The sequence below is a fragment of the Chiloscyllium punctatum genome, chromosome 36 (assembly GCF_047496795.1).
Source record: "Chiloscyllium punctatum isolate Juve2018m chromosome 36, sChiPun1.3, whole genome shotgun sequence".
Lineage (NCBI taxonomy): Eukaryota > Metazoa > Chordata > Chondrichthyes > Orectolobiformes > Hemiscylliidae > Chiloscyllium > Chiloscyllium punctatum.
In genome coordinates this window covers 25252257-25266746 of record NC_092774.1, presented here as the reverse complement: position 1 = coordinate 25266746, position 14490 = coordinate 25252257, and the positions used below count along the sequence as shown (strand labels likewise).

General features: G+C 45.7%; 1 protein-coding gene, 1 long non-coding RNA gene and 1 other non-coding gene across 5 annotated transcripts in view; 1 reads left to right on the top strand and 2 right to left on the bottom strand.

The window, feature by feature from the left end:
• LOC140460285 (uncharacterized) overlaps positions 1–5944 on the top strand; it is a 74383-nt gene extending 68439 nt beyond the window's left edge. For all 3 annotated transcript variants that reach the window (XR_011953955.1, XR_011953954.1, XR_011953956.1), the window contains one exon: positions 3209–5944. This is a non-coding gene — a long non-coding RNA (uncharacterized lncRNA). The remainder of the gene's footprint in view (positions 1–3208) is intronic.
• The window catches only part of LOC140460045 (uncharacterized), a 911064-nt gene that overhangs the window by 284364 nt on the left and 612210 nt on the right, over positions 1–14490 (bottom strand). The gene's annotated exons all lie outside the window — the stretch shown is intronic.
• Positions 13617–13688, bottom strand: trnae-cuc (transfer RNA glutamic acid (anticodon CUC)). The gene has a single exon. It is a non-coding gene; the product is annotated as a tRNA-Glu (tRNA).

Sequence of the window (14490 nt, the reverse complement as noted above, 5' to 3'; positions counted from 1 at the left end):
AAGGAGTAGTGGATGGAGTTTAATTTAGACAAATATGAGCTGTCGCATTTTGATGAGGCAACTCAGGGCAGGACCTATGCGGTTAATGGTAAATTAATGGAATATTGTGCTCAAGGAAGTAGTAGAGGCAGATTCATTAAGACACGTTTGGATGGGTTTTCTGCATGGTAAGGGAATTAAGGGTATTTGAGATAATGCAATTAGGAGGATCTGAGACGATTGATAGATCCGCCATGATTTTAATGAATGGCGGAGCAGGGTCGATGGTCCAAATGGCCTCGTCCTTCTATTACTTTGAAACGATAACCCTGCGTTTCCCATAGCTAACCCACCTAACCTGCACATCCCTGGACACTGGGCAATTTTCCACAGCCAATCCAAATCAAGGCCAGTGAGCAATGTAGTGATGTGGAAACCAAACACCAGAGAATGATAGAAAGGGACAAGGAGAATAAATGTACGAGAAACCAAACTGGATTCTAACCATCACAAAAAATAAAACTAAAAGCTCAGTTTGTGAATGGGTGCTGCATTGTAACAAAAGAAAATTAATTGACTGCACACGTTGAAGAGAATAATTATGATCTGAGACTCCTTACAGAGATGTGGCTTCAGAATGACAAGGATTGGATCCGGAATATCGAAGGGATACATGGCATTCAAGTCGAGTGAGAAGCTCAGTAAAGGTAGAGGGTGGGCACTACTAATCAAATCACTGATAACATGGTAGTCTGGCTTTAGCTTGGATTTCAGGTCCTGATTTCTCTGTCCTCTGATCTCCCTGTTCCCACAGAGTTAAATGTTGTCTGTTCTCAGCTCTGCTCGATTTCTGCTGAAACTTTGACCCCCTTTTACACCTTTTGGAGCAATAAAATATTCTGAGCCTCCTGGAAATGACACATTATCTATACCCCTCCTGATTTAAAAAATCTCTAAAGTTATCTGTCAACTTCCTCCGCTCCATTGGAAAAATGTCCCAGCTTCTCCTTAATTCAAACCCTCCATTCCCTGCAACACGCTGGTAAAGTCGGGAAGAGGGAATTGCATCAAATCACATAAATGTACTGTCTGAAACAATCTAGCTGTGTTCTTGCCTGAGATATTGAGAGTCCCTTGTGTAAGTAATTACGAATGCAATAATTTTGGTCACAGAATTGAACAATCATTTTGCAACAAAGGGGTCTACTTTGATAAGGAGGTAGTGGTCATTTCTAGGGTAAGTGAACAGCTTCTAGATCAGGGAGATGAAGTTCCAGACACTTGGGAAGGGCAAGAAATGAATTTGATAAATAAGACAAAGAACTGTGGATGCTGGAAATCTGAAACAAAACTGAGAACACGGGAAAAACTCAGCAGGACTGGAAGCATCTGTGGAGAGAAAGCAGAATTAAATTTTAGAGTCCAACAACTCCTCTTCAGGATTCTGAAATAGTTTGTGAGAACCCCTTAAGTCATCTGCCCAGCTTTAAGACCATAATACACAGGAGCAGGATGAGGCCATTTGGCCCATCGAGTCTGCTCCACCAGTCGATCATGGCTGATATGTTTCTCTATCCCATTCTGTTGCCCTCTCCTCATAACCCTTTGACCCCTTACTAATCAAGAACCTATCTCTGTCTTAAATGCCCTCAATGACTTGGCATCCTCAACCCTTCTCCTCGTGGAAGCATCATCTCCACATCCACACCATCCAATCATAGAGTAGCACAGCGCTGCCTGACCCACTGTGATCTCCAGCATTTGTTGTTTTCAGGAAGGATTCCAGCATCTCCAACAACGCGCTTCTAAATTTTGTGCCCAGTTGGTTAGCTCTCCCTGGATCCCGTGAGATGTAACCTTACTCAACAATCCACTGTGTGGTACAATTAACAAAGTTCCCAGCCCCCACCTCTGTCTGCACACATGGGCAGCACGTTGGATCAGTGGTTCACACTGCTGCCTTACAGCGCCAGTGATCCGCTTTCGATTCCAGCCTTGGGGCGACTGCCTGTGTGGATTTTGCTCATTCTCCCTGCCGTGTCTGCTGGGTTTCCTCCTAGTGCTCTGGTTTCCTCCCAACATCTAAAGGTGTGCAGTTTCGGGAGAAGTGGCCATACTAAATGGGCCCATAGTGTGCAGTAAGTGTAGTGGAATGGGCTAGGGGAAAATGTCCACATGGGTTACGCATTGGATGGTCGGTGTAGACTTGTTGGGCTGAATGGCATGTTTCCACATTGCAGGAATTCTACGTGGCATTCCCCCAACTCCAGAGTCTCAGCACTCTTGGTTTTTCCTATGGACAGTGTGGGGGAGGGAAACAATGTTTTATACGGGAGTAAGGTGCAGTGAGTGTGAAGCTAAAAGTAAACACAGTGCATTGCTGTTTTCCCCAGTATACCAGAGGGTGAGGGGTGATCTTACAGACGTTTCAAGAGTCATGCGAGGCATGGATAGGATAAATAGACAAGGTCATTTCCCTGGGATGGGAGAAGTCCAGAACAGGAGGATAACATGTTTGATGTGAGGCAGGCAAGTGTAAGGAATGATCTGCCAGAGGAAGTGATGGATATAGGTCCAATTATAACATTTAAATGGCATCTGGATGGGTATAAGAATAGGAAGAGTTCAGAGGGATATGGCCAAGTGCTGGTAAATGAGACAAGATTACATTAGGCTATCTGGTCGGCACGGATGAGTTGGACTGAAGGACCTGCCTCTGTGCTGTGTATCTCCATGACTCTGTCTTGCCTGTAATGTTTGCCCTGCCTGTGTGTTCAGTTTCTGTCTGGTGTCGGTGCCAATGCCTTGATATCACATTTCCTCCATCTCCCCACTTCCACCTCCCCAGATGTTAACCATTTCGTGTCTGGTTGTTTCTCAAGAGGCTGCATTGAAGGTTCATCCTGAATAGACACTTTTTTTCTTGCTTCCCAAAATCAGACTTACTCACTCCCAGATGTCGTGAGAGATACTAATTTTCAGGGTGGAGGTATCCAAAATTCAGAGGTGTCTATCTTGATGTTTTCACTTTTCGGTCTCTGTAAGATCCTGAATCAGTACCGTCGGGAGGATTAGTTTGAGCGGTGTGAGAATAGAGGGATGAGAAGGGGTGGGATGGTGCTTTCAATTTTGTGGGGAAAGAAAAGAATGTTCTGCAGAAAGTAGAATTGCTTGTTTGGAATTTCTAACCTGGACTGACAGTAATGACTTTTGTAATCTCTTTTTACAGATTATTTGAAGATCTGAAGATGGACGTTTCAATATCAATCGATGAAGAGCTTTGCCTGAAACATTGACTCTGCTGCTCCTCAGATGCTGCCTGATCTGCTGTGCTTTGACTCTGACTCTCGAGCATTTGCAGTCCTCAATTTCACGTCAATGTCTGGCAGTCACTGAATCCATCGGGACCGTAACAATTTTCGACTATGATTCTGTGAGAAGGAACCAAGCTTTTTGGTTCCTCTTTCAGTACGTTTTCAGCATCAGTGAGAGTGGAAGAGAGACCCGACTATTGCAGCACTCTGATTGTGGAGCCAGTAAAAGTTATACAGACTGGGAAAAATAATTCACGGCAGGGAGGTGCTGTACACGCGTTTGTGTGCAGCTGAAGCTTCGGTCATGGAGAAACCCAAGGAATCCCGTCCCGTGGAGAAACCATGAAAATGTGGCGACTGTGGGAAAGGCTTCCGTTTCCCATCTGACCTGGAGACTCATGGGCGCAGTCACACCGGGGTGAGACTGTTCTCCTGCTCTGAGTGCGGGAAGACCTTCAGCAATTCCTCGGTACTGCAGAGGCACCAGGGGGTCCACACAGGCGAGAGGCCATTCTGCTGCCCCGAATGCAGGAAGGCCTTCAGCTATTCCTCCGTCCGACTGATCCACCGCCGGGTCCATATATTAGAGAAGCCCTTCAGCTGCTCCAAGTACGGGAACTCCTTCAATGATACCTCTGCCCTGCTGAGGCACCAGCAGGTCCACACCGGGGAGAGCCCGTTCTCCTGCCTCAAGTGCGGGAAGGGCTTTACCCAGGCATCCCACCTTCGGGTCCATATGGGGGAGAGGCCCTTCTCCTGCCCAGAGTGCGGGAAGGCCTTCAGCAATTCCTCCCACCTGCTGAGGCACAGGTGGGGCCATACCGGGGAAAGACCGTTCACCTGCCCCGAGTGGAAGTGGAGGTTCTCATCATTCTGCACCTTGCAGAAGCGCCAGCTGGCACACCAGTGCTCCCAACAATCTGATTCTGCTGGTGAAACTGCTGTGGGTCACTGAGAGGACTGAACCCCTGCACATTCTTACAGTGCTTATAATGGGAGAGTCGGTCGGTTTTTTTTGTTTTATGCTGACGTGCTCCCCCACCCCTGCAACTTTGCTTCCAGTGGGCGCTGCTGCTCATTGATACCAGCAGTTGTTCTCTCTAGCATTTTTCTGTCCAGTTAAATAATTATTGACTCTGTCTGGGAACGAGCTCTAGTCTGTAAGAAATAGCTGAATACTTCAGGGTGTCCATTCGCATTCAGCAGTGACTTAGAAATTAAATTCACGGTTATGTGCCTGTGAACAACGCATCATCGAAGGATTGCCCAACGGCTTGGCAATCCATTGTTGGAAACTGTTTGCTTGAATTGATAATTTTAAAAATTCTCTTCCTTAATTTACCCCTTAAGTTTCTATCTATGAGATGGTGGAGGACTTGATCAAAGGGATTAAATCAGTGCTATTAACTGGATTATCTTGTTTAACTTTACCCTCGTAAATTTGCCGGATTCATAATTGTTTGTTTTTGTTTAAATTCTCATTCTGGTGTGCAAGATCTGTTCATCAAGTGTGGTTCACTTCACATTCCCAGGACTGAGCCCCTGTGCATTCTGACAGTGTGTGTGCTGTGGGAGAGTCAGTGGGTTTTTTTGTTTTATGCCCGTGCCCCGCCCAGCCCCGCCGCCAACTGCTTCCATTGGGCGTTGCTGCTTGTTGAGCCCAGGAGCTGTTCTCCCTAGATTCTACTGTCCAGTTAAAGAATTGTTGGCTCTTTCTGGGAATGAGTCCCAGCCTGTAAAAAATGGCTCAATATGTTGGGATGTCTGTTCACATTCAACAGTGACTTTTAAATTAGATTTACAGTTCCCTGTCTGTGAAACAGTAAATGGTCCAAGGATTGCACAAAGGCTTGGCAATCCATTGTTGGAAACTGTTTGTTTGAATTGGTAAGTTTAAAAAAAATTCTTTCTTAATTTGCCACTTAAGTTTAAGTCTCTGAGATGGTAGGGGACTTGATCAAAGGATTTGAATCATTGCTATTAATTAGATTATCTTCTTTAACTTTGCCCTAGAAAATTTGCCATATTTATAATTGTTGGTTTTTGTTTAAATTATAATGTTGAGGTGCAAGATCTGTTCTTCATCAAGTCTGGTTAGGAACAGTTGAGAAATTGAGGGACATTGCATGTTTTAATTTCACTCTGTTGTGAATCTAGTGACAGTGACATTCATTTGTATTGGGTTGCTTACCCTTAGTTGTCGTGTCTTCCACCCCAAGTATTCACTATGGTAGTGAGTTCCGCAGTCTCACCACACTCTGAGGTTTTTCATGAAATCCTTAGTACAGAATTGTAAGGGAAAATGTTGACAAGGGCAGAATATAGGGTCTTAACTGCAAAAGCCAGGAAGACATTCGACAAAGTAAAACCATGACAATGTCGGGATAAATAAGGAACTTTGACAGCAATGAAGAGGTCACACGTCAGAGTTCAAGATAATGGTCGTGACAAAAAGAAAAAGTACTCTGCAGATATTGAATATTGTAATTAAGCAAGTTTCTAAATGCTGTAGTTGGTTGAATACGATAATGTAAGAGATTAAATAACCAAAACCATGAATGTAATTTGATGTTGGTAACCATAAAGCAAGTGCATACTATTGATTGCTTTGGCCAATTCCTAATGGGAATGACAGCAACAGAAAATCATGTCGTGACACACAGATAAAACACACACAATGTACAACAAAATTAGACTGTTATTGGGATCAAAGACATTTAAATGACAGGAGACATAGTCCCTGCAGTGATCCGAATGTGAGCTGAACAAATTTCACACTTGAACAATATTCTCTGGGAATGCAATGTCCACCTCATTCGGTCATTCAGGCCATCGAGTCAACATTGAGTGACCGTCCCACCCAGACCCAGTTCGTTACCCAATCCCTGTAACCCTGCATCTCCCATGGTCAATCCACCCTCATCTGCACATCCTTTGGACTGTGGAACGAGGCCAGAGCACCAGAGGAAGCCCACGCAGACACAAGGGGAGAATGTGTAAACTCTACACAGACAGTCGGCCCGAAAGTAGGATCAAACTCAGGTCACTGATGCCGTGAGGCAGCAGTGCTAACCACCGTGACACCACCACATGCTGCTATCTTAAAAAGTGAATTTCAAACACTAGAGAACATTTGAGAGAAAAAACAAAACTCTCCTATCTTAAATGAGAGACTAGTCTCTGGCTAGAATTGAGTTGACATTACATTTACATTAAGTCCTCTCCAGATGTTATACAGCTCCATCGGATCAACTGTTTCTTCTAAACTCAAACTGATAGAAGCCCAGCCTGACATCCCCTTGTCCCCGATTATAAGTTGAGTAAATGAGCGACCCTCGACCTCACTGGCATGAAAAAGGATGGACTCAATCCAAGTTGACCTTAACTGTCCAACCTCTTGACCCCCACGCCACAATGTGGTCATCCGCAACTCAGCCCTGAACGAGAGCAGAGGAACTGAATAGACAGCGGTGAGGTGGACATTGCATTCCCAGAGAATATTGTTCAAGTGTGAAATTTGTTCAGCTCACATTCGGATCACTGCAGGGACTATGTCTCCTGTCATTTAAATGTCTTTGATCCCAATAACAGTCTAGTTTTGTTGTACATTGTGTGTGTTTTATCTGTGTGTCACGACATGATTTTCTGTTGCTGTTATTCCCATTAGGATGTGTGAATTCAGTACCAGATTGCAGTCACAGTTCTGAATTTTCCTTGTGGATTGTTGTAGGACGTACTAAATGTCAGTCAGAATATAAGAAGCTCTACTGTTTATTTAACCCTCTGCTGTCATTGTCCTGGGACTGTATGAATGGGGAAGTGTAGAGGAAGTTTTACTCTGTATCTAACTCAATGCAGTCTCTGTCTTGGCAGTGTTTGTTGGGGACAGTGTTGAGGTAGCTTCACTTGAAATTTAAGAGTAGAGGAAGCTTTATTCTGATTGTCATCCCATGCTGTCCTTGTCCTGGGAGGTTTAGATGGCATCTATAATTGAAGTGAATGCAGACTTGGCTGTGGGAGTGGAGGGTACTTCTACCTGAGCACACCCATCTTTGAGATTGCTGTGCTGTTCAAGACAATCTGAGACATCTTCATGCACTTTTCCAACCAACCACAGGGTGGTTAAGGATGGGTATAAATGCTGGCATTGCCAGCGATGACCACACCCCATGCATGAATAAATACTTCCTGTTTAAAAGTTACATTCACGTTCCAAACCCTCTAATGTATGATTACTTACATGGAAAATTCTTGTCTGTTTGCAATTTCATTTTAAAACATAGGAATGTGTCAACCATGTAGAAATATAACAAGAACAACAAATGGAGAATTTAACAGGTAATGAACAGGACCAGAATGCTGAGTCAGCCTGACCCCCATGGCTGAGAGAGTTCTCCCAGATGTTGAAGTTACGCCAATGCCTTTTATTCTTGCAGCTTCCCCAAAAGTTTGTCCCTGATGTAAGATCATTCAATGACCCGAAGGACGAACTCTTTTTATCTCCATAGCTGATGCCAGACTTGCTGAGTAATTCCAGTCCTTCTGCTCTACCCTTTTATGGGATTTGAGCTTTCCTAATTCAGTGTAATGAAGAACTGAAGATGCTGGAGATCTGAACACAAAAATGCATCAAATGCTGGAGAAACTCAATAGGACTGGCAGCACATGTGGAGAGAAAAGCAGAGTTAGCATTTCAAGTGCTGTGACCCTTCTTCACAACTGTTCTGGACTCAAGCCAGGATATTGTCTTTGTTTCTTTCTCTCTCTCTCCACCAGTGTTGCCAGACTGGCTGAGTTTCTCCAGCAATTTCTGTTATGACACTTTCACAAGGTTGATGTATGTTATCCATCCCTAAGTGCAAGGTGTCTTGCTTGTGCCAATTCAGAGGGCAGTTTAAGAGTCAACCACGTTGCTGTGGGTCTGGAGTCACATGTAAGTCAGACCATGCAAGGATGGCAGTTTCCCTCCTGAAAGGACATTGATGAACATGGGTTTTTAGGACAATTGACGTCAGTGCCATCGATACCATACTGAGACTTACTTTGTGTTCCCCATTTATGATTTGAATTATTCACATCTTACCTCTTGCTGTGGTGGGATTTGAACTCATGTTCCCTGGATTACTCATCCTGTGACATTATGACTACACTGTTGTTTCCCATTCTTTGCTATTTTGTGTTTGTTGTTCACGTCTTTGTCCTTTGATGTTTGGGAAATTGAACCTGTTTAAAAGATTGCCCTAAATTTGTCCCTTTGACCAAGTCTTTGGTCACCTGTCCCAATCTGTGCTCCGGTCTTGTGATTTTTAAAGGAATTCTCAGTATGTTCATGTGAAGCACTTTGACATAATTAACTGTTCACAGGTAGTATTTGAATGCAGCTTGTGTCCCTATCTTAATATCTGAAAGTACAGGGTCATATTTTAAATGTAGAAGACAAAAATGAGGATGATTTCTTTTTTTTTCTGAGGGTTGTGTGTCTTCTTCAAAAGGCAGTGGATTCAAAATCTTTAAGGCAGAGGTAGATAGGTTGTTGATAACCAAGTGGATGAAAGATTGTCGGGGATGTGTTGGAATGTAGAGTTGAGGTTGAATTCAGATCAGCCATGATCTTATTGAATATTGCAGCAGGCTCGAAGTGCCGAGTGGCCTACTCCCGCCTTGATCAGGGTTAATGACAGTACTGACCCTCTCCAACATCACTCTATCCTCTGGGAGGGTCTGCTTTTAGCGTCTTCCGTTCTGATTTGTTTAACCGTAGCTGCTGGTGTTGGTATCTATACTGATGATATCCAACTGTGCCTGAACACCACTTCTCTCTGACTCCTCTGTCATTCATAATTTACCAATAATTTCATCTGAATGCCTGCCCAATTTCCAGCATTGGATAACCATAAACATTCCCTTAGTTCAATATTGTGAAGTGTGAAGACATTGTTTTAGTCCCCAAGTTCGACCTGAGCCCCCGTCCACCCGCCCCCCACCCCCACCTCAGTAACTCTGTTGACAGCCTTCATGTCACTTTAAAACTAGGATCGATAGATTCGTGAAGAGTTGGGGGATGAACAGTTGCAGGAAAAGGGCAGGAAAGTGAATGTGGGGAATGCCTGATCACCCAGAATCCTACTGAATGGAGAAGCAGGCTCAAAGGGCTGAATGGCATGTTCCTGTTCCTCCATCTTCTGGTTCCCGAGCCCTTACCTCTGATACAGGACACAGACTTCAGTGTGTGCCATTACTGAGAGTGCTGATGTTCCCTTGTGTAATATCAACAACTTAGCAGCTGCTGAAACCTCTTGCTCCTTTGTTACCTCTAAACAGAATAAGCCAATGTGTTCAGGGGAGGCGATGACCGACTTTATTGTCACCAGACTATTCACCCAGGTAGTGTTCTAGGGACTTGGGTTCAAAGCCTGCCACGGCAGAAGGTGGAATCTGAATTCAATATAAATCTGGAATTAAGAGTCGACTGATGAAATCGTTGTGGTTTGTTGTAAGAACGTATCTGGTTTCCTGCTGTCCGAAACTGGTCTGATCTACATGTGATTCAGATCCACTGTCAGCTGATTCAATCAAAACCTCCACTATAACCTCCCTACTTTTATACTCCATTTAAAGGCCAATCTCCCTTTTGCCTTCCCTATTAGTCACTGTGCTCCCAGAAGCAGGATTGTGGATCAGTGTAAAGTAGGTCCTATATCTCTGATTACATCGGTACACAAGGCAGTGAAGAAAGGTTTCAGCACACTGGCCTTCATCAGTTCGGGAATTGAGTAGAGATGTTGGCAAGTTATGTTGTAGGTATACAGGACGGTGATGAGGCTGCACCTGGAATTTTGTGATCAGTTTTGGTCCCCTTGGTGTTCTGACTTCTGACTTCTTCAACTCTGGGTTTGGTTGAAGTGTTGGGATACTTTGTCCAACTCAGCATGTTTAAACTTGGCAGGAGGTGAGCACAACAAGATTGAAGTATTTAAAGTTACTTGGACTCTATTTTAAACTTACATCAGGACCAGTAGTCAGAGACACATACAAAATGGAAACAGACCCTTTGGTACAACTGGTCCATGCTGACCTGACATCCTAAACTAATCTAGTGCCATTTGACAACACCTGACCCAAATCCTGTGGCAGCACATTTCATAGAAGTACTACCCTCTGCATGAAGAAGTTGTCCCTTTAATATATTTCGGCTCTCACCATAAACCTATGCCGTCTAGTTCTGGACTCTCCCATCCCTGGGAAAAGACCTTGTCTATTACCCTGTCCATGCCCCTCATGATTTTGTAACCTCTATTAAGTCACTCCTCTGCCTCTGATGCTCCAGTGAAAACAGTCCCAGCCTATTCAGCCATTCCCTATAGCTCAAACCCTCCAACCCCCAGCAACATTCCCGTAATTCGTTTCTCACAGAGAAGTCAACGTTTCAGTCCTGAAGAAGGGTTAATACCCAAAACGTTGACGACGCCACATCCTGGTGCTGCCTGGCTTGCTGTATTCTCTCATCCTCCTGCTTGCCTACTTCGGGTTGCAACATGAAGTTGCTGAGTGGTAACCACTGCAGCCTCACAGTGCCAGGGACCCAGGTTTGATTCCAGCCTTGGGTGACTGTCTGTGAGGAGTTTGCACATTCTCCCAGTGTCTGCGTTGGTTTTCTCTGGGTGGTCCTGTTTTCTTCGAGAGTCTAAAGATGTTCAGGTCATGTCTATTGCTTAATTGCCCATAGGGTTAGGTATATTCGTCAGAGGGAAATGGGTCTGGATGGGTTACTCTTCGGAGGGTCGGTGTGGACTTGTTCGGACAAATGGCCTGTTTGCCCTCTGTACCTAATCTCATATACACTACTTTTGTCACTAACGAATGGCAGAGTCGATTTGACGGGCCGAATGGCCTAACTTCTGCTCCGATGGTCTTGCAGTCGTAGGTTTCTCTGGATCATTTCATTTGGCAATGTGCAGTCCCTGGCTCAATGAGCAGCAGTTTTCAATGAAACCGAAGCTCATTTGATGGTTGAACTCCTACAGTGTGGAAACAGGTCCTTCAGCCGAACACATCTGCACTGATTCTCCGAAGAGTAACCTACTCAGATCCATTTTCCTACGCTCCATAAATTGCACACAGACCCCCAAGGGTGGAAGTATTCCTGGGTTCCTGGTGCCATGAGGCAGCAGTGCTAACCCTGAGTCACCATGGGGTTGTGGTTGTGGGGGGTGGGGGAGTCAATTGCAGTCCAGCAGAAAACAAAAACAGCCCACCTACTCTCCCACTGCACCCACTGTCAGAACTGTTAGGAGGTTCAGTCCTTGAGGGTGACTAAAGGCAGCGTCACTGGTAGGATCTGATTGCTGGGAGCGCTGGTGCCCCCGCTGGTGCTTCCGCAAGTTGCAGGAAAACATGATCCTCTTCACACACTCGGGCCAGCTGGAGGGCATCTCCCCGGTGTGGACACACTGGTGCTTCAGCAGGGCAGCGGAATTGCTGAAGGACTTCCCGCACTCAGTGCAGCAGAAAGGCCTCCCCCCCCGCCCTCCAGCCACCATCCCCCCATGTGGACCAGCTGGTGCTTCAGCAATGTGGACGAGCGGGTAAAGCCCTTCCCACACTCGGGCAAGAGAACGGTTTCTCCCCGGTGTGGACTGACTGGTGAGTCAGCAGGGCTGAGAAATTGATGAAGGCCTTCCTGCACTTAGTACAACTGAATGACCTTTCCCCCATGTGGACCCACCAATGGGCCAGCAGGTCGGAAGAAAGAGCAAAGCCCTTCCTGCACTCGGGGCAGAAGAACGGCTTCTCCTCAGTGTTGACCCACTGGTGTCTCAGCAGGTGGGAAGAACTGCTGATGGCCATCTCCCACTTGGGGCCAGAGAACAGACTTCCCTGGTGTGGACCAACTGGTGCGTCAGCAGGGCAGAGGAATCACTGAAGGCCTTCCCGCACTCAGGGCAGCAGAAGGGCCTCTTCCTCTCTGCAGACCCATTGGTGCTTCAGAACCCTTTCAAATTTCATAATATGCTTCTGATAGGAGGGAGGCCAGAATTTCACACAATATTCCAAAAGTGGTCTAACCAATGTCCTGTACAACCACAGCAAAACCTCCCAACTCCAATACTCAGTCAAACCCACAAAAAACAAACAGGAAAGAATGGAGGGACAAACCGACTTTTTGAGAGTCAGCTTGGAAGCATCAATGAGAAATCGGTGGACTGGGTTTATTCGGTACCCGTTCTCCTTTAAGACACTATATATGTATTTCTCTTGTGCTCTTCGCAGTTTCTCTGTGCTGCAGTGTGTAGTGGCTCGTTGAAATAATGTCCTGATGCAGCTTCATTTGTGGATGTTGGGATGATTGCTTCTGTGGTTAAGTACTTGGTTTGGGTGTGTTGGTTTTTCCGTAGATGCTAGTTTGAAGTTTCCCATTGACTGTTCGCTCTACTGTGACATCCAGGAATGGCACTTTGTTGTTGTTCTCCTCCCCTTCAAACCAGGAGCCCCCCTTAGGCCATAGTCTCACTACTTGGAACACCAATATACAGACTAGTCAAAGGCCTCCACTGAAGAGTAAAACACCAAGTCGAAGATTCACGCTACTCCATTTACTCCATCCAAACATTCCTGAACACCAAAGACACTAAGATAGAATAGTATGGAATAATGATGTCCTTTGATATAACAGCCCTGTTCACATCCATTAACATCAACGTGGCCAAAGAAAACTGAAGACACTACGCGAACAACCAAAGACACAAATACAGCCTCAAATTCATCAGCAACGACAACGCTGCCAACCTCATGGAACTGTGCCTTACCACCCACTTCATATTCAGTAACAAGCCCTACAAACAAATCAACGAAATACCCATGAAATCACCAGCATCAGGATTCCTAGCAGAAGCAATAATGCAGAGAGTCGAACAAACAGCCCTTCCAATGATCCAACCCAAAGTTTGAGTCCGCTACAACGATGACACTTTTGTCATCAAAAAATGAAACAAATTAGAGGAAACATACAACACCATCAACATTATCCTTACTGGCATAAAATTCACAAAAGAGGAGATCAACAGCAAAGTGCCATTTCTAGATGTCACAGTAGAGCGAACAGTCAATGGTAAATTCAAAACAGCGTCTACAGGAAAACAACGCACGCGAACCAAGAACTTAACTACAGAAGCAATCATCCCTACACATACAAGCAAATCTGAATCAGGACACTATTTCAACGAGCCACTACACACTGCAGCACCCAGGAACTCCGAAGATCAATAATTAACTGTACAGCGCATTTGAGAAGAGCGTGTATCCGATAAACCCCAAGAAAACTGCTTCCCTGACCGGGAATCGAACCCGGGGCGCGGCGGTGAGAGCGCCGAATCCTAACCACTAGACCACCAGGGAGATGCAGATATGCTCTGATGGCTCTACTGAAATTTTCTTCCCTGCTCGGAAATCGAATCCAGGCCACAGCAGTTGGAAAGCTTTCACCTGTGCATCCAACAATATCATTTCTTGTATCCATTGCTCCCGATGGGGTCTCCTCGACATTGGGGAGACTGGAGACTCCTCGCAGAGTCTAGTCACAGCACTTGAGGGAACATCTCCAGGACACCCGCACCAATCAACCCCATCGCCCTATGGTCCAACATTTCAACACCCCCTCCCACACTGTCGAGGACATGCAGGTCCTGGGCCTCTTCCATCGCGGCTCCCTCCCCACCCGATGCCTGGAGGATGGACGCCTCATCTTCCGCTTCGGGTAAATTCAACCGCAGGCCATCAATTTGGACTTCAGCAGTTTCCTCATTTCCCCTCCACCCACCTAACTTCAGTTCCAACCTTCCAGCTCAGCGCTGTCGTCAAGACTTGTCTCACCTGCCAATCTCCCTTCCGACCTATCCGCTCCACCCTCCTCTCTGACCTGTCACTTCCCCACCCCCTGTTGCACTCTTTGCTACCTTCGGCCCAGCACCCCCCAATTTATCCCTCCACCCTGGAGGGGTCCTGCCTCTATTCCTGATGAAGGGCTTTTGCCCGAAACGTCGATTTTCCTGATCCTCGCGGAAGCTATCTGACCTGCTGTGCTTTTCTAGCACCACTCTGATCTAAACTCTGGTTTCCAGCCTCTGCAGTCCTCACTTTTGCCTACCCAATAAAACCAGTGTGCCAATTTCACATCAACAAACTGACACAAGCAGACACA